Below are 24513 nucleotides of genomic sequence, written 5' to 3'. Positions count from 1 at the left end.
TATAGTTTCTATATGTAGTGCCCCCCTCCACCCTGTTACCTTCTTTAATGCCAATCTGCTTATAGATTTTGATGGCCAGGTCTGGGTTCTTCTGGATCCCACCACCCACTCAGCAGGGTGAATCCTCTTTATGTTTCCCTATGAATTTATTTGGCGGTGCCTCCACCCCACTCACTCCTTCCTGGCAGGCTCACCAGGGCAGCTTGGGAGGAAAATTCTAACCATGGGGTAACCCCACTTACTTGCCAGATAATTGGAGACTTCCAAGAAATAACAAACACACACAATATATTCAACACAATAATTATATTAAACAGGAGACAAATATAACATAACAGGGTAAAATACTATTTTTAGGTTCACCGGTGCCCATGTTGCTAATACCTGTGACTTGCCCCAGTCACGTGACTTGATGTAGCAAATATAAGATTAGTGTCCCATTGGTACACGTACTTTGTTGGGGCCCTTGATGACCTATGACCACAACATTCTTCTCTGCAGTGGTTTAGCTGTGTGGCTGAATGGGTTCAGCACAGCCCAAAGGACTCACAAGTGGGATAAGGTGTAAATCCCTCCACTGGTTTAATAAGCAGCATGTTATAAAATCCCCAAATCCTTACTCCTTGGCTTGAGGACACAGTTCAGGGAATAGGGGGTCCCCAAAACAAATTTCCTGACTAACTAAAAGATGGTGCACTCACAAGCTCCATGAATGATCCTCAGGTTCAGAGATGACTCTGGATTCCTCCATCACTGCAGAGGGCTGATCTCTGCTAGCAAGGATCCTCTTCAGGCAGAAATCAGGCTGCTTCGGTCCCAGGATTTCCCCTCACCACAAAGACGTGCAGGGCTCAAGGTGCAGATTACTCAACTGTACTAAAATCCAAACTTTAGTCTCCTAGCCCAGCGTCCAGACACACACACAGCAGGCAGCAGCCCTGAACTGGCAAACAGAGCAAAGATGACCATGTGGTGACTGGTCTCACCTAGGGAGCTGGAGGGCTAACTCAGCCTGGCTGGGGAAGTTTCCCAGCAAACTCTACAAACTGGGAATCAGGAGAAAGGAAAAGCCCAGCTAAGGGATCTTGCTTTCGGATCCTAGAGACCAGTTCTCAGGGGGAACCCTGCATTCAGGCCTGGGGCTTACTAGCTCCCCACACAGCCAGCCCTGCCCTTGCTTTAGCTGGCTCCAGGCTCACTCCAAAAAATGGCTTCTCCCCTCTCCTGAACTCCCTCGGGAGGGGCAGCTCACTCCGTATTGGTTGCCGGGCAGAGTCTGAGGATACATCTAGACTACATGGCTCCATTGACGGAGCCATACAAAGTAGTTTACTCGGCACAGTCAAAGAAGCAGGGATTTAAATAATCCCCGCTTCATTAAAATAAAAATGGCCGCCACACTGTGCCGACAATCAGCTGATCCGGCATAGCGCGGCAATCTAGACATGGCGTGGTTGACAAGGGAAGGCTTTGTTGACCTCTCCAGTATGCCTCGTGAAAAGTTTTGCCTCGGTCGACCGCTCTCGGTATGCCTCGAGTAAACTACTTTACATGGCTCTGTCGACGGAGCCACGTAGTCTAGACGTACCCTGAATTTGCCTTGGCTCCCGCTCCCTACCAGGAACAGTGTACCTCTTCCTGAACTGCCAGCAGACAGAGCCCCAGGAATCTAGGTAATCTCCTTGGGGGTTACATATATTATTAAACATTTTTGTCTTTTGTGTCTCTTTAGCATTCCTTGCTGCAATACACCCTCTACGTGCTCGACTGTAATTACCACCACAGTTACTACATTTGGTTCTGAATATCTGAATCCCTATTGATAGAGCCCCTGCATTAAATGTAATCAGGACTTTTCTTGATGGCATGCTTTTTCCTCCTTGTTTACTAAATAGACAATTACTTACTCACACTCTATCATCTCCTGGACTTATGGGTTATCTCATCATGGTCAGCTCTAATGGCACTATATTTCAGTAAAATAGTTTGGTAGCTAGCAACTCACTTTAACTTCTCTAACATTTTAGGTTTCAGCAGTTATTGCTTTGTTCTTACATTACGGAAAAAGAACACCATGACACATCCTCCTTGCTTTTACAATATCTTCTATGCTTTTTAAAATCCAATCTGCTACTTTCAAAGAGTTAACATTAATTTGGGTAGTGATCTTACAATTCTGCATCTACTTTTTTTTTAACCTTCTCCAATAGCCGCTTATTCAGCTTACAGAGTGATTTCATTTCAAGTCAAAGAATCCTCCATCTCCTACCCCTTTTCTGCTGCCAGCTTCCTGGCTTAATATTAGCTGGAGTGCATCTTCTCAACTGGTTTCCATCATCAATCAGGGATTGCTTAGGCCAATTAATTCCCCTCAGATGGACTATCCAGTTAACTCATTCCAGACTAAGGTGGGGGTGAAAACCACATCATACCATTATTTTGTTTTTATATAAACTAAATGGTTTTTATAATTGAACACATACTCCACTAAACTGTTACATGAATGATCTGTGGAACTCACAACTCTGGGTTCTTGGTCTGACAGGCAAGCCAACATCCTCCCTACGCCCCCCCCCCCCCCCCAAAAAAAAAGAAATGGTTTTCCTTTAGAATAAAGAAAGGTCCCATAAATCCCTTCAGCGTCAGCATTTAAGTAAATAAATCCATAACTTTTTTGCAAGTTATGGGAGGAGAGGCAGAAAAATGAAGTAAGACTTGTGAGGTTAACTTTTGAAGATACCTAAGTGAGAGAGAATTTAATAGCTTAGTACATATCCCCATCAAGTGATGTTCACAGGAATCATGACAAATGTTCTGTAATGGAAAAAGGCAAATAGGAGGAGAGACAGAGTTGACAGCACTTGGAATATGTTACAGGCTTTTACCTGACAAAGTTAATTTGTCTGTAGCTTGACTCTTAAGACATGGTTTTAACACCTCCTGATATGTAGGAGGTTGATGTTTACATTCCCTGAATGCAGAAACATATTTTGCAAGCCTCTAGACTGCCAGTCATACTTCAGTGAAACATATGCAGCTCTGTTACTTTAGATAATAAATTGCCACACTTCATCCAACAGGTCAATATGACTAATAACTAATTTTTTACCAAAGAATTTTGAAAATGAACAAGGGCTCTACAAATAGATACTAATGGTACTATATTTATCATAAGATATTATTTGGCCAGACTGTTAATCAATGTGAGTTAAGTGAGCTTGTCATTTTTTGGAGTTATCTGTGGCAATCATGCCCACCTGATTCTCAGATGAACTCCTTTAGAAAATAGTCGGCAAACTTTTACAGCCCAAAAGTTACTTTAGATAAACAATAAGAAACAAAGTATATCGGAACTCAAAATATTTTACAAACATGTATTATTTCTTCTAATTTCCTGATGAGATAGGATGAGACCATAGAGGTCAAACAGAGTCAATGATCACACAGTGATTTGATGGCAAAGATGGTACAGAACCCAGGAATCTTGACTTCCAGCTGCCAAACCTAACTGCTAGACAGTGCTGCTTCCCATAATATGTACTCTTATTCTGGTGTGGAGAGAATCTGGATAGTTTGGATAAAAGCCCCTCTAAAGAGAATCCTGAATTAGTCTCATATATTGAGGACCAAGAGGGATTATGAAAACCTCAGTAACTATCAACTATTTTTTTTTTGTTTTAGTTATTTCTCAGGCATCTATCATCTTGGTATCCAAATACTAAAGGGATTCATTCCTGGAGGTTTTGAAAGAAAGAAACCAAATTAACATAGTATTTTGAAGAAAAAGACAGTGCCCTTTTTCAAGACCATCTGTCTGCATAACTTCAAAGCAGTATATTTTCTCTAGGTAATTCAGGACTAAATAGGCATAGCCACAAGAATTATGTCCCTAATCTTACACTGACTAAAAGGTTGCTATCATTACTAACGGACAAGCTAGGCTAAACTGGTCCAGGACATCCAGGTTTTATTACTGCCAAGTTCTACCTGGAACTTAACACACAAGCCCCCAAAGTCCAGAATGTCACATTATACACTACTAAATAACTCCTCTAGGTGGAGGATCATCAGCCTGATGACCTTTGGACTATACTGGAAACTTAGGATGCCAGATAGTGTTTAATTTAATAATCATGTTACCACAACACATTTTATTGGTCACATGTTTATTTGATGGTCCCCAGGGGCAGTCAATACACTCCCAGCCCCACTCCTGGGCTATGTCTAGACTGCAGGCTTCTTTCGAAAGACGCTCTTTCGAAAGCATCTTTCGAAAGAGCCTCTTTCGAAAGAGAGCGTCTAGACTGCATGGAGAAATTTCGAAAAAGCGGCTTGCTTTTTCGAAAGAAAGCATCCAGTGAGTCTGGATGCTCTCTTTTGAAGAAGCCCTATTTACATTGAAGAACGCCTTCTTTCGAAAGAGGAACTTTCGAAAGAAGGCGTTCTTCCTCGTGAAATGAGGTTTACCGCCATCGAAAGAAAAGCCGCGTTCTTTCGAATTAATTTTGAAAGAACGCGGCTTGAGTCTGGACGCAGGGGAAGTTTTTTCGAAAAAAGGCTACTTTTTTCGAAAAAACCCCTGAGTCTGGACACAGCCCTGGGGAGCTCCCTGGCACCATATAGTGGTTAATCCTAACAACTACATATGCTCACCCCTCTTGCTGCTGGTGTATCAGATGCAGCAAGGAGGGGAGGTGGGAGACAGTATCATGGGGCAGCAGGCGGGAGGTGGTCCGTGAGGGGAGCCAGTTTAAAAACCAGATCCTCACACAGGGCACCTCCTGCCTGCCACCCTACACTACTGAATGGGGTGGCAGCAGCTGTCCACGGAGGGTCCAAGCTCCTAACAAACAGAGGCCGCCCCTGTACCATGCCTGTCCACACCCCTGCACTGCTGCCTTTGAAGCTGGAGGCCATGGGGAGCCAGCTTTTAAGCCGGCTTCCCCCGAGCACCAGCTCCCATCTGCTTCCCCTCCCCTGCTGCCTCTGTGGGATACAGCAAGGGGGCACAGGCGGCTCCACAGACCTGCTCCCTGCACGTATCAACTCCTGCCTGCCCTCTGATAGAGATGCAGCAGTGCAGGGCGGGAAGTGGCTCTGTGAGAGCTGATATGCATGGGGAGCAGGCTTGCAAGCTAGCTCCCACCTCCCTCCCTTGCTGCCTCTGATACATCCGCAGCAAGAGGGGGGAGCATATATAGTTGTTAGGATTAACCAATAAGCCCAGTCTTATGGGTTAATTGTTTAAATGACTATATGCTGACATCACTGCAGGAAACCCACTGATTATCAGATCCAGGTCAAAAGCGGGAAGCTAATCTTCAACACACTCAGATTCTCTGAGGAACTGCCTTTTCTGTGACATAGGATCTTCCATATTACTGTGCTCCTGAAGAGCTGTGTATAACAAAGTTGTGAGAGCTAAATTCAGAGCAATACACCTGCGCAACTTCCTTCCTCAGCAAGCAAAATGAACTAGAATATCACCACTACAGAGCTGCAAAGATTCTCTTTTCCTCTAAGTTTCCCAAAACAATACTAGTAACTAGCTCATCACCACTGGACTGCAGGGTGGAGCTAGAACTACATAGCAAAGAATTCTCATTCTTCGTTTCTAGCATTTGTTTATTCTTCCATTTTGATCTAGTACCAAAACATGGTATTCACTCAAGCTGAGCCTTTTTTAGATTCTTGTTGACACGCTTCCCTTAAGCCATTACGGACAGACCACAGATCTGATTTACAATTTCAGCTCTTGACATGTATAATTTCATTAGATGAAGAATGCAAATTAATCTGTGGATAAGGAAGGAAGCAGGACTCCTGGATTCTGCCTCAGCATCACATTGTGCCATTTTGTAAATCATGACCTTACCATCTATTTGTCAGCGACATAAGTGCTGAACAGTTTAATAATCTCATTTTTCTAACATGAACATCTCTGTCTCTTTGTGGAGAAACCTGACAGAAACTGAATTGTGAGCTGTTGGGCCTGATAGGTTGAGCTAGAGTTGCCAGGCATCTGGTTTGCTGCAGAAACATCTGGTAAAAAAAAAGGGGGGGGGGACTCTGGCAACTCTCATCAGAATCCCTGACCAGGCTGGTAAAAGTTCAGTTGTTAGCACAGTGGGGGTAAGCAGGCTCCCTGCCTGTCCTGGCTCCACATGGCTCTCAGAAGCAGTTTGCAGATGTGGATCTTAGTAGCCTCCACCCTGAGCAATGACACTACAATTCCAATTGGCCAAGAACCCACCTAGTGGGAGCTGGGGCGGGGGAAGAAGCACCATACTGTACAGACAGTATGCAGAGTCCCCTAGCCCCGCCACCCATGCTGGCAGTTTCTAGGAACCACCTAAGGTAAGCACTGTCTTGCCAGGGCCCACACCTTCTTGTATCCAACCCCCCTCCCCAGGTCAGAACCTGTTGCATAAATTGCAAGGTTCGTCCCCTGGAGGCTAAGTCAATTTGCCCACAGAAGAGAGTCACACTTTTAGGCTGGGTCCAACTCAATTTTATTGGTTGCAACCAAGGTTCGGCTAAGAAGCTCAGTGCTCAAAGCAAAGCCGACCTTGGGCGTTGGCTAAGCATCCTTTTTTATACTTTCTTTAACTTTCTTATCTAACTTGGCATGTCTTGATTTGTTACCTTAGCTTTGTGTTGCAGCGTTATTGGTTAGCATATTTCAACTCTATTCCACTCAGTAACAACCACCAGTATAGCTTACTTAAGCAATAGCAATTAGCAAATTTCCCTAACTCAAGTAATACGTGTAATCCAGTCCTTGAGAAATGGGTCTAAACAGCTAGTTCCTCTACAGCTTCTAAAACATGCGCAATCAGCTAAATGATACGTACTGTTTCAAGCTTAAGTAATGGAAAAGGGAAGAAGCACACATAGTTTTTACTATATTTTACTACAAACCCCCTCCTGCATCTAACTCCCACAGAAAGCCTGCACACCAAACATGCTCCTGCACTCCAACCCCCTGCCCCACTCCTGAGCCCTCCTCTCTAACCCACACTTCCTCCTAGAGCCTACATCCCCCCTAATACTCCAAACCCCTCATCTCCAGCCCCATCCCAGACTCTGCCCCCAGCCAGAGCCTGCACTCCCCCTGTACCCTAACTCCATTTCCCGGCCCTGAGCCTCCTCTCACACACCAAACCTCTTGGACACAATCAAGAGCCCTTTTCTGCAGCCCAAATGCCTCATTGCTGGCCTCACCCCAGAGCCTGCACCCCCAGACAGGACCCCCATCCCCTCCTGAATCCCAACCTGCCCTATATCAGTGAAAGTGAGTGAGGGTGGGGGACAGTGAGCAACTGAGGGAGGGGGAACAGACTGAGCAGGGACAGAGCCTCAGAGAAGGGGCAGGACAGTGGCATTTGGTTTGTGTGATTAGAAAAATGGCAATCCTAGGTTGAGCCCGAGTTGGCAGTTCAGATCTAGAGCCAAGGATCATGCCATGGTCAATAGCTGGGGGCAAGAGACTAGGGCTGAACCATAGTCAAGGATCAAACATAACAGAAAGCACAGTAATTTAAATTATTCCCCTTCGGGGAGGGGTACTGATGGGGGTGCAGAACTCCTCTGGTTGGAGACAGGGAGAGAAGAAACTCCTCTAGACCCAGGGTCTCAGCAAGGGACACAGAGTTCCTCCTGCGCCTGGACTGTAGGGGAAGAGTGACAGAGCTGCTCTCTCCCAGGGCTGTGGCATGGAGAATGAGAGAGCTCCTTCAGCCTCAGGGCTGCAACGGGGAGAGCGAACTTCTCCTGCTCCTGGGATGTGGTTGGGACAGCAGAACTCCTCCAGCCCCAGGGCTGAGATGGGGAATTTTGCATCCCCCGCTGATAACTGAGGGAGCGTGCCCCTCATTGCACATGCCCCGGTTGAAACCACACTAAATAGACAGGAACCAGAAGGCACGTAAAAGAGGCAGGAACAAGGCAAAGACTGTCCTAGCAGCAGGTCAATGACCTCCCTTGTTGCACAGACAATTTCCTACTATGACCTTCCAGGCTTAAATAATAAGTCTGGACCAATCAGAGGTCATGTGGATCAATCTTCTCTATCAAGGGCAGCACTTCCCGAACTGACTGATCTCACTGGATGTTTGATGCATTGACCAGGGGTGGATAAAGTGCTGCCTGCGGACCTAGGTTCAAGTCCCGTGAATCCTCACAGAACCAGAAAGAAGTGGTCTGGGAGATAATCATCCTAACAAGGTGAATCTTCTTTAAACACAGTGGTGGGTAACCTAGAAGTATGTTTGAATAACAAATACTATTTTCTTAGCTGCTGGCCGGCTGAACTAGTCTATCCAAATGGAGTGAAGAAAAGGGGGAATACAAACAATGTGTTATCCAAGTGTTCAAGAAAAGACAAACAACCAGTAATTATCCAAATCCTGGATCACCAGGTGAACAAGAGAAAGAAATAGAAGAATATTGCACATAGTCTATGATCATCAATATAATGAATTGTCCTTTTAGTTAAAAAAAAGATAATTCTCTTATTAATGAGTAGAAGAATCCCCTGGTGAGAATAAGTAAAACAGAGTGCTTTAAAACTATGAAATAATGTCTGTGTTTTATAAACATCGTACAAGCCAAATGTATTCCTGTACATCTGAGAGAACCATGAATAGCTGAAAGATCTGGACATGTTTACCCTCCCTACTACTTCAATTATCATTTTTGTTTTAATTAGGCTTTAGCAGGAAATCTTGTGCAGGGATTAGAGAGTTCTTGATCCTCCAGATTTACCAAGAACCCTAATGTGTAGCAGTGGAGAGCTTAATAAATGTTGGAACTTCCTGATGAGGGAGTTGTTTAAATGCTGCTTAAAGCACAGCTCTTTGTGTCTATATCCTTACTATGCAAATGTTAACTAAAGATGTGAACTCTGTGAATTACTTCCCATTGTAAAATAGAGGGCCAAGAGTTTAAAGACCGGGTATCTAATGTTGGATTCCTCCTGACTCAGGTCCAGAAAGGGTTAAGCAACTTCTAAGCTAAATGACCCACATTCAATCTTTAAAGACATAATAAAGAAGTACATAAGTGGTAATTAGAGCTCTTCTATATAAATAACTAAAATAGCATGTCAAATGGACTAGAGCTTTGAAATGCAAACCTGGATTGTTAGAGAGTTAGAGGGAATACTAATTGTATATGTTTACTTTTATCTTGTTACATGCTAACCTTGTAAAAAGACAGTTCTTGTCTAAAAGCTTCAGAGGGGTAGCGGAATTAGTCTGTAACAGGAAAAACGTAAAAAACAACTAATAGTCTGGTAGCACAGAAAACAGGGTTTCTTCTGAAACAGTTATTCCTTTCCCCATGAGGAATAAGCCCTCTTGCACAAGAGCTCTTCCACGAGAGGGCAGTGTAGACAGGCAGCATGAAATTCTTGCACAAGAAGCCCGTGGTTAAAATGGCCATCAGAGCTATCTTGTGCAAGAGAGCGTCCACACTGCCATGGATGCTCTTGCGCAAAAGCACATCTCTTGTGCAAAAGTACATGGCAGTGTGGACGCACTCTTGTGCAAGAACTTTTGCACATGAACTCTTGCGCAAAACAGTTCTTACGCAAAAAGCCTTCAGTGTAGATGTAGCCTCATTGAGTAGCACCTTATTACATGAATATCAACATTTGGCCAAATCCTCAGATGGTGTAAATCAGCATAGATTTATTGACTTCAGTGCAACCAGGCTAATTTACACCAGCAGAGGCTCTGGTCCATTGTGTTCAGTGGGATCACTGAGAGATAAAGTGCTATGCAATAGGAGACAAGGTGGCAAAAATCTGTTTTGTTCATGTCTGTGCCATAATATGTGAGTACCAAAAAGAACAGACTTGAAACAGCTAGGTCCAACTGAAAAACATGATTCAATGTAAAAAGCTTTAGTTCCACAGATGTAACTGATTTAAATTAACCTGTTATGTGTTAGCCTTAAATAAACAAACAGCAGTGCATGCAATGTCTTAAGTTGGCATGTAAAATGTTTGCTCTATTCCCAAAGATCCAGTTCTGATGCTGGTAGTCATAGTTAAACTGGAAGCACAGCCCTTTGTGCATTTAGCAAATCTTTAGCTTTTGGCAAGACACACTCTCTGGAACTCCCCTGTGCTACCTGGCAGGCATGCCTCTAGCCAGCTCGCTTCACAATAACTCCTTGTGTACATTTAATGCAGTTTGTAAAAGAATGGGAAAACACAACTTCCATTTTAATTAAAATTTGAATCCATTTAAATGTCCAGAGAGGCAATCTGGGCTGGAGGATGTAGCAAAGTGCTTGGACCAGAATTCAGGAAGGCCTGACTTCCATCCGTTTTCTATAGATGCATCATACTGCATTCAGGGCAAACCATTTAACTCCTCTCCCAATTTCCTCATCTGAAATATGAAAATAAAAATATTTCATCTTTACTTACCACAAAGGAGTGAAACGAACATCTCATGTTTTGAATGAGCAGTGTTATGTAAATACCAATTACATTTAAGAAAAGGGAAGCATATTTACAACATAATTATTTTGATGATGCTCCTGATACTGTGGTGGCACTCAGTTACTATAGAATTGAGACTATAGAAGTGCATTATAAATATGTAGTTCTCTTTAAACTGAATCCTAACAATATTCAGCATTCATACCGGGATCACAGGTGGGAAAACTGAGGCACAGATGCAGCAATTCTGCACTGCTTTGCACCTTGTGTAATTTGACATTAGAGTAGGTGCGATATTATCAAATACATCAATTTCACACAAATATAAATTGGCTATGCAGGGTACAGGGTGGTGGGAAATCAGGCTTCAGAGAGATTCAGGCTTGCATAAAGTCATAGAAACAGATAGTTGGTCCTGACTAACAATTCCCTGAGGGTGCGTCTACACTGCAGGGCTTAACTTGAAATAAGCTATGCAAATTGAGCTATGTCAATTGATTAACGTATTTCAGAATAGCTTATTTCAAAACAGGGTGCAACTAGACAGCACTTATTTCGAAATAGAGCACTCTTCCTCTGACTTCCTTTATTTCTCGTACAATGAGAGCTACAGGAATCGGAGTAAGAAGTCCTCCAGCTTGACAGTATTTTGACACTATTTCGAAATACCTGCCTGCAGTGTAGATGCGGACTAAGTTATTTCAGAATGGCACTAGTTATTTTGAAATAACATTGCAGTGTAGACATACCCTCATGAGATAGACATCAGATTGCCCCAGTGTAGAGACCACTTTTGTGAAATCATAACTGAGTCACTAGCTCTACCATGATCCTGAATGATGGTTCTGGCAGAAACCCAAGATGAATTACTTAGCTACAGGTTTCTAAAAATAATCATTTCAATTTGTTAAACTATTTTAAATGTGAAAGACAACAGCTCTAGAAAAAACAACCCGAGAGAAGAAACAGGTAGTACAAAGACAAAAACTGCATTGAAAGAAAGGAAAAAGAAGAGGAGGGAAGGTTGAAAAACATTAAGAAGAGGGAGAGAGAGAGAGAGAGAGAGAGAGAGAGAAAGAGAGTGTTAGTTGTTGGGGCTTGGGAGTCCATCCAATGGTTTAGAGATAGATTAATACACGATGCCTTGTAGAAGACTCCAGTTCAGAATCAACTATTTTTGGTTCATAGAGATCAAGCAGATCACACAGCAAAAGATGGGTGCAGAGTCACTGACACTAGTGCAACAGAAAGAAAAGTCTGTCCTACCCACTATTAGCTGGTAAAGCAAACCAAAATGAAGACTGCTTCAGAAACAGGCTGATCTAGCCTAGGTGTTCTCAAACTTCATTGTACCGCAACCCCCTTCTCACAACACAAATTACGACATGACCCAGAAAAGGCACCAAGCCTGAGATCCACCACCCCACCTCCAAGTGGAGACAGACCAAAGCCTAAAACACACTATGGTAAGCTGGAGGGCCAAAGTCAAATCCCAAAGCCTACAGGCCCATACAGGGGGCCGGTAACCTAAGTTCTACCACCCACGGGTGAAGCCTTCAGGGTATGTCTATACTGCATCCCTAGTTCGAACTAGGGATGCAAATGGAGACAATCGAACTAGTTAATGAAGCGGGGATTTAAATATCCCGCACTCCATTAACATGATCTCGCCGGCGCGCTAGTTCGAATCACAGCTGATTCGAACCAGGAAGTGTGCGCCGGGACGCGTTAGTTCGGACTAAAGCCCTTAGTCCGAACTAATGTTACTCCTCAAAAAATGAGACTTTGGCTTTGAACCTACATGGTGGGAGTCTAAGCCAGCACTGGTGACCCCATTAAAATGGGATCATGACCCACTTTGAGGTCCCAACCCGGTTTGAGAGTTGCTGACTTAGTCAGATTCACATGGTTTCAAGTTCTGTGATGAAGGAAATGCAAACTCTTTCATAGACAACAATAATCGGCTCACTATCACATAGCCACGTGGTTCTGTGGTATGAAAAATCAAAAATTCTGATTTACCTCTTGATAAAACTTTGACATAGTTTCATTGCTCCACACTCACTCACGTGGCAAAGACTGGGTTAAATAATATTTTCCATGTTGATTCCCCAGACCCCTTTCAGCAATAAAGAACTAATACTGCAAAGTGTTGAAGACCGTCTACATTCACTGAGCCTAAAGTGAGTTAAGGGTATTCATCATTTGCTTTAATATAGGTAGAGAACATAAACACACTAGAAGCAGGTAGCACACTGCCACTCCGTTATCCCTCAAAACAAGTGTCACCCCTTCTTTTGGTAGGAATACACAAGAACACCAGGATATTCAGCTGTGAAATTTACAGTGGACTAACAGTACTGTACAAGGTCATGAACATTCATGTGGTGACAGCATGGCTGCAGCAGCTGACTTGTTCAGACAGTATTTTCATTCCTGTGGGCGTGAAGGGGCTGGCAACCAGAGGGGATTCTCTGTGGGAGGGTACTGACAGCCGCGTTAAATGTTAATATCAGAAATTTAAGCACTGCTATTTGCCACTGTGCTTCCATGCCAACCATTGAAAAAGAAAAATCCTGCTGCACTTCGTCTCCCAGGAGAAGAGGCAGTTGTGTGGTCAGCATGAGCAGCAGGAAGCAGAACAGCTGTAGCAAAGAGAACAGAATGTGACACATCGATAAATTTGAAAATGCTAACAGTGCATGAAGTGTGGAATTTGGGATTCACACTGCTTTTTTATTATTGGCGAAACGATGAAGAAATGCACAGATTCTCAGAGAAATACAAGATGCCTCAGCATGAGGAACACTATGTTCCAAATACATGATAACATTATTTTCTGTCTCTCTGGGGCACATGTATACCGTTATTTGTCCTTGCAGACCTTCTAAGCGCTATTCAATTTTTTTTTCTAAAGAACACTTACAGATTTTTTTACTCCCTCCTGAGTGTTTCTCCCAGAACTGAATCATTTCTTGCAAGACTTTGATTAAGCCTTAACAGCAACTGGCTTCATCTTCTCCATCTCTAATATGAGAACAGTAACACATGCCTCTAGATGTACGGTGAAGTTTTATAAGTATTCATAAAAGTCCTCTAAAATATTTGGAGGAATGCTGTTGTCTCAATGGGAAAGTATTATAGTATTGCTAAGAGGACTTCCCACGGACAATGGGTTACGGTGGATGGTTTCTCTTACAAAGAAAATTATCTCAAAAGAATTTTCAAAGAACACAATTGAATTTTCCATCCGTCTCTTATCCTTCATAGCCCCACCTTTAATCTATTTTCTCTGTGACTCAACTGCTTAAGCATGCAGTTTGATATACTGTACTATTAAATGACTGGAAAAACTTTAAAAACAATGAATAGTCTAGCAGCACTGTAAAGACTAACAAAACATTTAGATGGTATCATGAGCTTTTGTGGGTACAACCCACTTCTTCAGATGATACCATCTACATGTTTTGTTAGTCTTTAATGTGCTGCTAGACTATTCGTTGTTTTTTAAGTTTTTCCAGTTACAGACTAACTTGGCTACCCCTTTGAAGCTATTAAATGACTGTTAATTATCACCTTCCCAATCTCTCTACTAATCTACTTTCTGCCGTCTCTCTTTCCCTTCACACAAGTTTAGCTGCCTCCTCTGCAGCTCTGACCATCTGGAGCAGATTTCCTGCATCTCTCTATATCAACAACCCATTGTCTCTTCAACCATTATATGAAAGCTCTCTCCCCTTTGGCCATGATCCATCCTTGCTTCCCCTCCTAAACTATTACACATTACTAGTCAATTATCCATGGTTCTGAGCTCTGCAGAAATTTTGGGTCTCCATATCATATAGGAGAAGCTATCACTCTAGCTAAGTGAAATTCTTTAGTCAAAATATTTTATGCATTGAAAAAAAATATAGAATTGGGTCAACCAAAACATTTTGCAAATTTTAGTCAATTTCGGGTTATTGTTTTGGTCTAAACAGAAAAAAAGACAAAATTCTGAACTGCCAAAATGAATTGTTTTGACTTTATCAAAATGACTCATTCAAATTTTTCAACACAGATTCAAAACTGGATTTAGGCACCATTCACAAAACTGGAGGAAGCAGTGGTATTGACATCTCCCTGTAATCTTTAGCCTACTGGTCAAAGCACTCACCTGTGATGTAAGATCCATGCTCAAATACCCTCTCTCCCTCCTCCAAAATAAGAATCCTAATCGCTGGGCTACTGACCAACTTACTTTTTTAACCAGATGTATGGGGGAGGGAGGGGGGTTGTTTTGGGTCAAAACATTTTTTTCAGAACTACCTTATTGTCATCGCTGTAGCTACCAAGATTACAGGATTTACACAATATTTAAGCCAGATCTTCACCTAGTGTGAATTAGCTATCTTAGAGCTGTAGCCTCAGGCTGTGAAATAAAGGAGGGAAAAATGCAAAGGGAAATGGTAGCTCCACCCTTTTAAAGCTCAGCCCATTTCTCAAGAAGGACCCAAGTTTCTCTGAGCTCTAGTTTCTTGCAGTGAGTCTCATGGCAGGGTCCTGTCAGTCTTTAACACAAACAAATGAAATAAGGAATAAAGCAGTCCTGTCTAAAGGCCTTGTCAGATCAGAAAGCCAACTGACAGAAGTTCTGTGAGGTGGAGCAAACCATCTGTCCGGTTTCCCCTACAAAGTATTTTGTTACACTTTGTCTCCCTGATCCAACGTGGGGGTATTAAAATCCAGCCCTGAGAGAGCGGTTGGGTGGTAGAGCCAGCAGCTGAGGCAGAGTCAGCCAATTAGGGCCCAGATGGGCCTATATAAATAAGGGCTCCTGTGAAGCAGGAGGGACCTAGCTGCCAGGGAGGTGAGACGCTTCCTGACTTAGAGCAGGGCTGGGGAAAGGCATGCAGAGTTGGGGAAGCTCCGGCCAGGCAAGATCCCATGTTGCAGGGCCTGAAGCAAGGTCTGAGGATTCTAGGGCTGCAGGTGGGGCAGCCAGGGTGGGCAAAGGCAGCAAGTCCAGGGCCCCTCGCCAATGATGAGTGGCCATTTCAGACTGCAGACTTTCAGCCCCTCTGGCAGGCGCTATATGACGACTGGCAGTGGATCACTGAGGCAAGGCTGGGGGGTTTGGGGATCCCTGAGAGGAAGGACCCCAAAGTGTGGAGACACTGCAGAAGGGCAGTTTCCAGAGAGGAGGATGTCACCATCTGGGAGGGACGTGGGTCCTAATATAGAGTAGTGGAACCAGAAATAGTGGGTGAGATACCAGCCAGAAGGAGGTGCCCCAGGGCTGAAGAGCTAATTCCCAGAGTGAGCAAAAGGAGGTGCTGTGGTGGTGAGTCCCCGCCCTGTTACAGGTATAGACAGTATAACTTAAAATCCAATGGATTAACAATCTCGTACAAATGTGTTAAAAGCACAGGACACCTGTTTTATATAAGGAACAGGTGAAAGATCATGGCTGAGGGGATTAATGTCATAAGGTAGATAGGTCTGAAGGAGAAACCAGAAAGAGGAGAGAGCTAGTCAACTATCACTCATACTACATGAAGTGTCATGGGATAAACAAACCCCATACTAGAGAAGAAGAGGTTAAGGCGTTGCTCTGGGCCCTGCAGCCCCAACCCACTGCAGCTGCACAAGGTGGAAGAGGAGCTTTAAAAAGCAGAGTATCTCAGAGGCAGACGGACAGTGGAGACGAGCTGACACACACACTGAGCTCTTGCTGCCTGGGACCTGGAGAAGTTCTTTACTGTAACTTGGGAGAGAAGAGGGTTTATAGGTAATGAACTAGGGTGCAGAGCGTAGCTGATTAACATCAGATCCTGGATCAGAGCTTGGAGAAGAAGGTGGGTCTGGGTTCTCCTATCAGCCCCTAATTAGGGGACAACTATGGAAGCTTATCCCTTAGCAGGGCGCTTAACTGCTGGAAGACCCTGAAGGCACAAAAGTCCGGAACATGAGACCCTATCAAGGGAGAAGATCTGAATCCCTTATTTGATATTGAAGATTTCCCTGATTGTGGACCCTTTATACATACCCAAAAGGAGTGGACTTGCAAGCACAAATTGGCTGGAGGGCTGAGTCAAAGGGTGGCTCAGCTGTGAGAAATGGGAATGCCTAGGAGAAGGACACTTATCTGGCCAGTAGGGTAGCAATTTATAAGTGTTCCCCTTCATGGGTATTTTACATATTCCTCTTCCATAGAACTCTGATTCATAGTTGGGGCACGAGCCAAAAAACTCAGATCGGATCATCTCTGAATTTTAGGTTGAAATATTTTGCAATGAGAACCTAGATCTGAATTTTACCAAGTGCCCCAAACGCCAGAAAATCCCATTTCCAGATAAACACTGTACACCTTCCAGGTCATGCCTCTTTATACCTAGTCATTCACAGAGTAATGCACATTGCCTCAAATGCTTAGAATAGCTTCAAACATTCCTTCTCCTAGATGCCTTTGATTGATTTTTTATTTTTCTAATCTCTGTTTGACATAATGGGAAATAATTTCTTGGCACAAATATCATGGTTGGATTCCTCCTCTTCCAAGAAATACCAGAAGTGAAATGGATGTCTTTCAAATACAGAATTATATGCACAGTGATTTCCTACCCCTTGCTCAAAGTTCTTTTCCATTTTCAATTAAGTCTCTTATTTTGTATTTCCACAAAGTAGATTTCTTCCTTTTCACTTCACTACTGTAAATTACATTTTTGTTCTGCACTTGTGCTTTGTTCAGGGAGGAAATTTGTAAACATAAAACCAAGTAATACATATTAAGCACACAAAATTAGGGGAAGGACTATATCTCTTTAACTAGGAATAAAGCGAAGATCAGGAGAATGCAGAAATTACATGTCAGGACCCAGCCACTGCAAAAGGTCAATGTTAGAAATCAATTGGGCTGTCCAAGTTAAACGTCAAAGAAATAATAGAATACACTAATAATACAAGACTTTTCAAATGTTAACCCATTCAGCTTACACCACTCCTTGACCTTAATAAGTAATTAGCCCACATGCTATGATGAATCCACAAACAATTCATGACAATCTACAACTCACTCATTGCCACATATAATTCACCAGTTAGTTATTATGTACTGGCTTTATATTATCTTTTTCAAAAAGCAAGCTTCTATGTATTAGTGAAACCACAGTCTGTCAATAACTCAAAGCTGGTGAGTTGTAATTACTGTGCAAGCTCAATACTGAGTTAACAGGACTTGTCTGGAGTCATACTGGACACATCCAGGTGCCACTGAAGCAAAACCTCTAGCAGCATGGGTAGACTTGGAAGAAATAGATTTGTATTTTTCTATAACTGACTGATACTACCCGGAGAAAGACAAAAGTTGGTGAGAGCAAATATCTTTTATTGGACCAAGATCTGTTGGAAAGAAAAGCTTAGAGCCACACACAGCCCTTCAGAAGAAAAAGAAGGGATTTGTGTGGCTTGTCTTTCTCACCAACATAAGTTGATCCAATAAAAGATATAACCTCAGCTACTTTGCCTCTCTGATATCCTGGGACTGACACGACTACAACTATGCTGCATAAAGATAATGCCTAAGTTTACTTTTAAGGACTTTTTATTTTTATTCTATTTTACATTTTCACAGTTCTGGGAAATAATGGGGGGGGGGAGAGGGGAATCAGACAATAATTATTAAATGATGACAGACACTGAGTTTCAAAAATTTAAACCAATACAACAAATGGTGAACATTTTATGTGAAAATACACAATGTAAGTATTCTTAAAGCAACAAATCATATCTGTTTTTATAATTCATCTAGCAGTCTATTTTAGGGATGTAAATAACCCCTAAAATAGTGAACTGGATAAACAAATGAAATTATATCATTACCATTGACAGGCCAGTGGATGACAGCCAGGGCTGGATTCCTGCCTGCCCTCCCAAGCCGTGTCGGTGCAGTCAGGGTACTGCCTGGCAGCTCATCATGGCTAGGGCTCAGGCCCTCCTAGCTGACTGGGCCCACTCTGACATGACCAGAAGTGAGATCTTCCAGGACCACTCTGGTGTGGCCAGGGTCCCTTCTGGCCTCTGAGGCCTCTCCAGTGTATCTGGGGCCCCACATGGTCACCTGGGTCACTCTGGTGCAGCTGGGGTCCCACCTCACTGCCTGAGCCACTCTGACATGCCTGAGGCTAGGATCTCACTGGCCTCAGCCTGGCGTCGCTGGGGCCATGTCCTGCCAGCCCTCTTGGGCCACTCCAGCATGGCCGAGGCTGGGTCTCTGCCTGACAACATGGGCCACTCCAGTGCAGCTGGGGCCAGGGGCTCAACCCAGGCATGGCCCTGCTTGCTGCCCCCATATAACCAGATGGACTCAGCCTGGGCTGCTCCAGCCTAAAATGGCTGGCCATCCAACGGAATACCCAGTAAGCTTTCCAGTAAGCCTAATGCTCACCAGGTAACTAATTAATGTCTTACATCCGTAGTCCATTTGTAACTATTCTAATTCAAAAGTCTAAATAACTGGATTTTAACTCTTAATGTTCTCAAGCTGCATCATTTCATTTTGCCTAACTGGACATTTCTATTATATTCAATGGAAATCTTTATTTATTATCTTGTGTCTGTGCTGATATCAATATTTATTGACATTTACCAACAAAAATTTAATCCATCCAAACCTAACCATGCAATAGGGCTGTTGTGAGGACTTCTGACTCTCAGTCCCATTACTTATTCTGAGTTTTGCTAGATGGGAGTGGCCTCTTACTGTAAACCAATTAGTAGTATTCATCTGTATGAGGTGAATTCATTCCCAATTTACAGGTAATCCTTTTTTTTTTTCACAAAGGAGAATACACTGTCCGGGAAGCTATAGCTCAATTATAGTGTCCTGGATTGATTTGAAGTTTCACAGCTACAAGACACTGGATGTCAGTAGAACATTATCACATATTGACACTGTGTGACAACTAGTGGGTGTAACATAATTATGCACTGACTTAGCATTGCAACACACAGGTGCATATGTTAGAACATCACAACTCAGCCTCACAGCAATGTACAGTGAAACCTGTCTTATGCAACTGTAGCCCGAGGTCCAGTGTGTTTCAGCAGCAGCCCTGGGAACTACAAGTTGTGGACTACAAACTGTGGCATGTTGGGAGAACTTCCTCGTTCTTTCCAGGATGTGCCCTCTGCCCCCAGCAGGGTCTCAGCAAGGACTGTGCTAGAAGCAGCACACAGGCTGCATGCTGAGAGAAGGGGCTGCTGAACTGTTTTCCTGTTCTATGTTTTTTACAGAATAAAGCCTGTTCCTGGTGATTTGTCGGAGTGGGTCTGGTCTGAGGTGCACTTACACATACACAACGCAGAGCACACCAAGCAGCCTCAGGCCTAGCCGTCCCCCCACAGTGGTGTAAGAAGTCACAAGCTTCCCCTGTGCTGAATAACCTCACACTGGGCTAGCCAACAGAAGGAGTTACACAACCTTTTACAGAACAGGCAGAAAGCATTTGCTTAATGGAAATTGTCTTCTAACAAAGAGGATGAGAATTCTACTTGACATGTTTGGACATAACTCTGATAGGTCTCTTTAAGGAAGGAAGTTACTTAGAAAAGTGGTCTCATGGAAGTTTCATTGTCCATTAGTTTGTCCTGAAAGACAAATGGCAAAATGTGGCAGCCCTACATTTATGTTAAAGTGGTTGAAATCATGTCTCAAAACATTCCTCTTACTAGGGCAATGTTTTTATCTCCATGGGAAATTTCCATTCTCTATAGTGTATATTTTATACTTCAGCTAATATTAAAGTACCATCAGCTCACCTCCTCATTGCATCCAAGTTCTGCGTGATTCATCAAGCATGTAAGTTTTGCCTGATAACATACTGTTTAGATTAGGAAAATGTGCAGTTATTGATTAGCATAGCAACTAGGAAGCTTAGCTGTTCAGCCCTTTTCATTTATAAATCAATATAGCTACAGAGAATGTCTATTTTTCCTAAATCTGAACAAGACTTACATTCCTTATGCAGCAAAAGTGCTACTTTAGCACAACCATAACATCTGGAACATTGGGAGTGAAAATTATTTACTAAATGTAAATGTAAAGTATATTGAAAGCAAAATCTGTAAGGAATTTCCCCATAAAATTCCAAAGGCATTAATTCTAGAAACTACAAATGCTATTCAGGGGTGAACTTAATTTGTCTTTAAAAATCCCAGCATACATTGCAATAAAAAATTCATGCAAATGGCATGTAATTACTAACCATATCACTTTATAACTAATCTCATTCCACAGGAAAGGTTTCCTTTTTAATTGACTGAAAGGTTGATTCTATATAAGATAGGCATTGGGTGGTCCAAGCATAACACGTCCAATCCACAGTCAGACACTATTATCTCAAGGAAGTACAGATCAGACTCCATTTTCCTGTAGTGCATTTATAATTCAAGGATGTCTGCACCGATTTTCTGTTAGGGCAATACTAGCAAAAAAGAGAGGCCAATAATTAAATTAGTTCTGTTATTTAAAATATAAGAAAATCCAAGGTCTGTGTGCAAAGCCAAGTAACCCACGTCATCCGCAGGCAGAACTGAACCTGAGATGTTTGGAACTGAGTGCATGAGCCTCTATCGCCTGAATTGAAGGCAAGCTGCCTATTGGCTAAAACTGTAGAAGCTGACTGATTATTGGCTCAGAAAATGGTCTCAGTGCTACTATGCACCACACCCAGAACATGTGTGGGTTATAAGAGAACATATGTGCAGCCCATCACAGATCAAGATAAGCCCTGATGTGCTGAACTAAGATGACAATCTGACATCACAGGTCAGTTCAAAGGCTGTCATTTGCATATGTTCATCAACGTGAACAAAGTAATGCCAAGCTAATTGACCACTCCCTCCTCATTCATCTGCAGCTTCCCCCAATCATGTCAGCGTGGTAGGACCAATAGCCTTGCTGTGATTTGCTGCAGACTCCTCCTGAGCTAAAAAGGGTATCATCACGGCTATGTCTAGACTGCAGGCTTCTTTCAGAAGCTTTTCTGGAGGAAATCTTCCCAAAAAAATTCTTCTGAAAGAGAGCATCCTCACACAAAAGCGCATAGAAAAAGCTATCTGCTTTTTTGGAAGATAGCGTCCACACTGAAATGGGCGCTATCTCGCATGTAAGCTTCTTTGGATACATTCTTGTCTTCCAAAGGCTGAATGGGACAATGGGACTGCTTGTGCTTAAATTTAAGCATACATATAAGTGCTTTGCTGGATTGGAGCCAGAGTAGGGATGTAAGCAACTAGTCGACTAGCCGATAAGCAAATGCTTATCAGATAGTCAAGTAGCGACTCGACTAGTTGCTTCCCTTCCTCCTTGCTGCCTCTATCTTTACTGCAGAGAACCAGTAAAGCCAGAGGCAGAGGCACAGCGGGGCGCTTCTGCGGGCGCTTCTGCTTTTTGAAATGTACAAGAGCCCTGTGGTGAGTGGGGACTCAAGCAGTCCCTGCTTCCCCATGCTCTCTGCAAGAAGGAGACAGGAACTGGTGCTGGGGAGGTGGGGGGGTGGCTTAAAATCCATTTCCACCAACTCCGGGGTTCCAGTTGTCTTCCCTACTCCCCCCCCCCCCCCGCTGCCTCAATAGGCAGCAGGTGGGGGATAGGGGACGCTGCTGTAAAGCAGCCCCTGTCTATAGGAGTCCCAGTGGGGAGCTGGGCCCCACCATGGACAGGGGCTCTTGCCATCAACCAAGCCCTGTTCGTGAATGCCAGCTCTGGCTGCCGTGAACAGAGGCTGGTGCTGGAGCCCAGTGGCTCTTACTACCATTAAAATGTAGAACTGCAGCGTGGTTGGCTCTGGAGCCAGTACAAGCTAGGACTGCTCAGTCTCGGCTCGAGTTGGCTCTTGGAACTACACCCACTGTGGCTCTGCAGAGCGGCTCTTAACTAACCGACTATACGATTAGCCAGATAACTGCATTTTAACATCCTTAAGCCAAAGTGCTTAGCACCTTACAAGATTGAGACGTTACAGGGAAGCAAAAAATAGAAAATTTAAAATTTAAATCTGTGGAACTAAATTAGTGTGAGGGGAGACCCAGGCATATTGTGTCTGTGGATGGCTCCAGAAACAGAGGAGAAAACGGTTACACTCTCATGTAATGCTTTTAGAACAATTATAAATAAGTCCCTCCCCAGGTGCCAGGTTTTCCATAGGGATGAGGCCAGGGATGCAGACAGCTGTGCCAGAAGGGGCCTCAGATAGAAGGGGCAGGAGCATCAAGCCCCCTCCCCCAATAGCCCTCAGTCCCACCTGGAGTATGATGCATCCCCCCAGCTCTTAGCCACCTGGAGACACTGCCTAGCACTCTAGCAGTGAGAACAAGGTACCTCCTTTGTACTCCCCTATCCCCCGTTGGTGGGTCTGGGTGAGGCCAGTGGCTTGTCCTGTCCACCTGCCCCACTTGAGCCTGGAAAATTGCAGACAATATGGACAAGCATCCAGCTCGTGTACTCTTCCATAGCTCTTTGCAGCTGAACTATGATCAGTTCGGTGGCTCATGATCTTGGGAGGGGGATGCAGGACTAACCAGACTGGTAGGAATGTAACATCCTTTCCAAATGACCTTTGTGAAATGAATTGGTAGTCAAGTGCCATTTGTCATAACAGGGATCATAATGGCTGCCTTTGGTTTGGTGGCATGGATACTGAATTTCTTTTGCATGCATCAGCGTGATTCCTTCCAGACAGTTCTCAAGCATATTGGCAGGGCAGTTTTATTCCTCAGCTTGTATTATGCCTGCATCTTGAAGGACTTATTTCTAGAAATGTTCACTCTAACACCTTAAACAGGCACTAAAATGAAAGGAATTTTTTATGTTTAAAGTAGGTTGACATCTTAAGAGCAAAGTACAGAATGTCAAATAGCACATTCACTGAGGCCCAAAATGAAATGAATTTAAGTGCTGAATTCTAATGGGGTCTTTGCACTAAGTGCTAAGTACTTTGAGTTACCTTGAACATAAATCAGATTTTTCTGAGCTTGGGTTAATGTGCCATTTATCTATGTATCGGAATGTCCATTGTTCTTGAAATTCAACGGTAAACCTGCAACAGCTGTTCATTTAATTTTATTTTTTGCAATTGGTAAATTTTACATTATCCTTGATTCCCACAAACCTGTGCCAGTTTTAATGTCCTGCAGAACATAGGAACTGGCTGAGCTGGGCAGAATTTTCACAGGTTTCCCATGTCTTGGATCTTTATTCCATAAAATTGCATTAATACTATTATTTTTTATTAATTATTGTTATTATCATCATCATCCCTGAAATAATATGTTAACTCCCGATCTGAGATGCATCCTTCTTAGAAACAATTTTGTGCCTGCTGCTTGTTCCATTTTGAAGAATAAGAAAATTGTTACCAGCTTTTAAGATGATTAAATACATATTATCTAATTCATCTACTGCTTCAAGTTGGTCAAGAAGACTCCTGCCATAATTCCCGGAGAAAAAAAAACAGCACTTATTCACCCATGCCTGGATAAACTTTGATTTTATCATTGATTTTGAATAGGCAGAACAAATAGGTAAGTACAACTAACTTTGTTTATCTTCTCAATCAATGAACCTTGCATGAAATCAGTTCTACTTTATACTGAGATTGAAAAGAACTTTTCAAGACAAAATTCTCATTTCATAGATGTCCTGTTGCACTATTATTTACAATACTCTACATAATTAAAATAGCAACACTTTTTTGCACTCTGCTTTCCATTCATCACTGGCAGCCACATTTGACTGATCAATTTCACCTCTGTTTATAGTCCATTTCACTTTCAGTTCCTCATGCAGTAACCTAAATGTTCTTGGGGTCAGCAACAGTGCAGTGCGGTGGAATTTTAAAATAAAACTTTTAAAAAAGTAACTTTCAATGATGTAGGATCATTTTTTGAAGCTCAGCATGAGAATTTCCATCCTTTTCCCAAGTGGACGGATTGTCAAACATCTTCACAGTACCAGCTCAGCCCAACCCTGAACCTCACCAAAGAACATACATAGAGTGAAATAAGGGAATGAGGGTCTG

General features: G+C 43.0%; 1 protein-coding gene across 10 annotated transcripts in view; it reads right to left on the bottom strand.

The window, feature by feature from the left end:
• SORCS2 (sortilin related VPS10 domain containing receptor 2) overlaps positions 1–24513 on the bottom strand; it is a 929896-nt gene that overhangs the window by 339392 nt on the left and 565991 nt on the right. The gene's annotated exons all lie outside the window — the stretch shown is intronic.

This window comes from Pelodiscus sinensis, chromosome 5 (genome assembly GCF_049634645.1).
Source record: "Pelodiscus sinensis isolate JC-2024 chromosome 5, ASM4963464v1, whole genome shotgun sequence".
NCBI lineage: Eukaryota > Metazoa > Chordata > Testudines > Trionychidae > Pelodiscus > Pelodiscus sinensis.
Note: the sequence above shows the minus strand (reverse complement) of the source record. Positions and strands in the feature narration are given on the sequence as shown.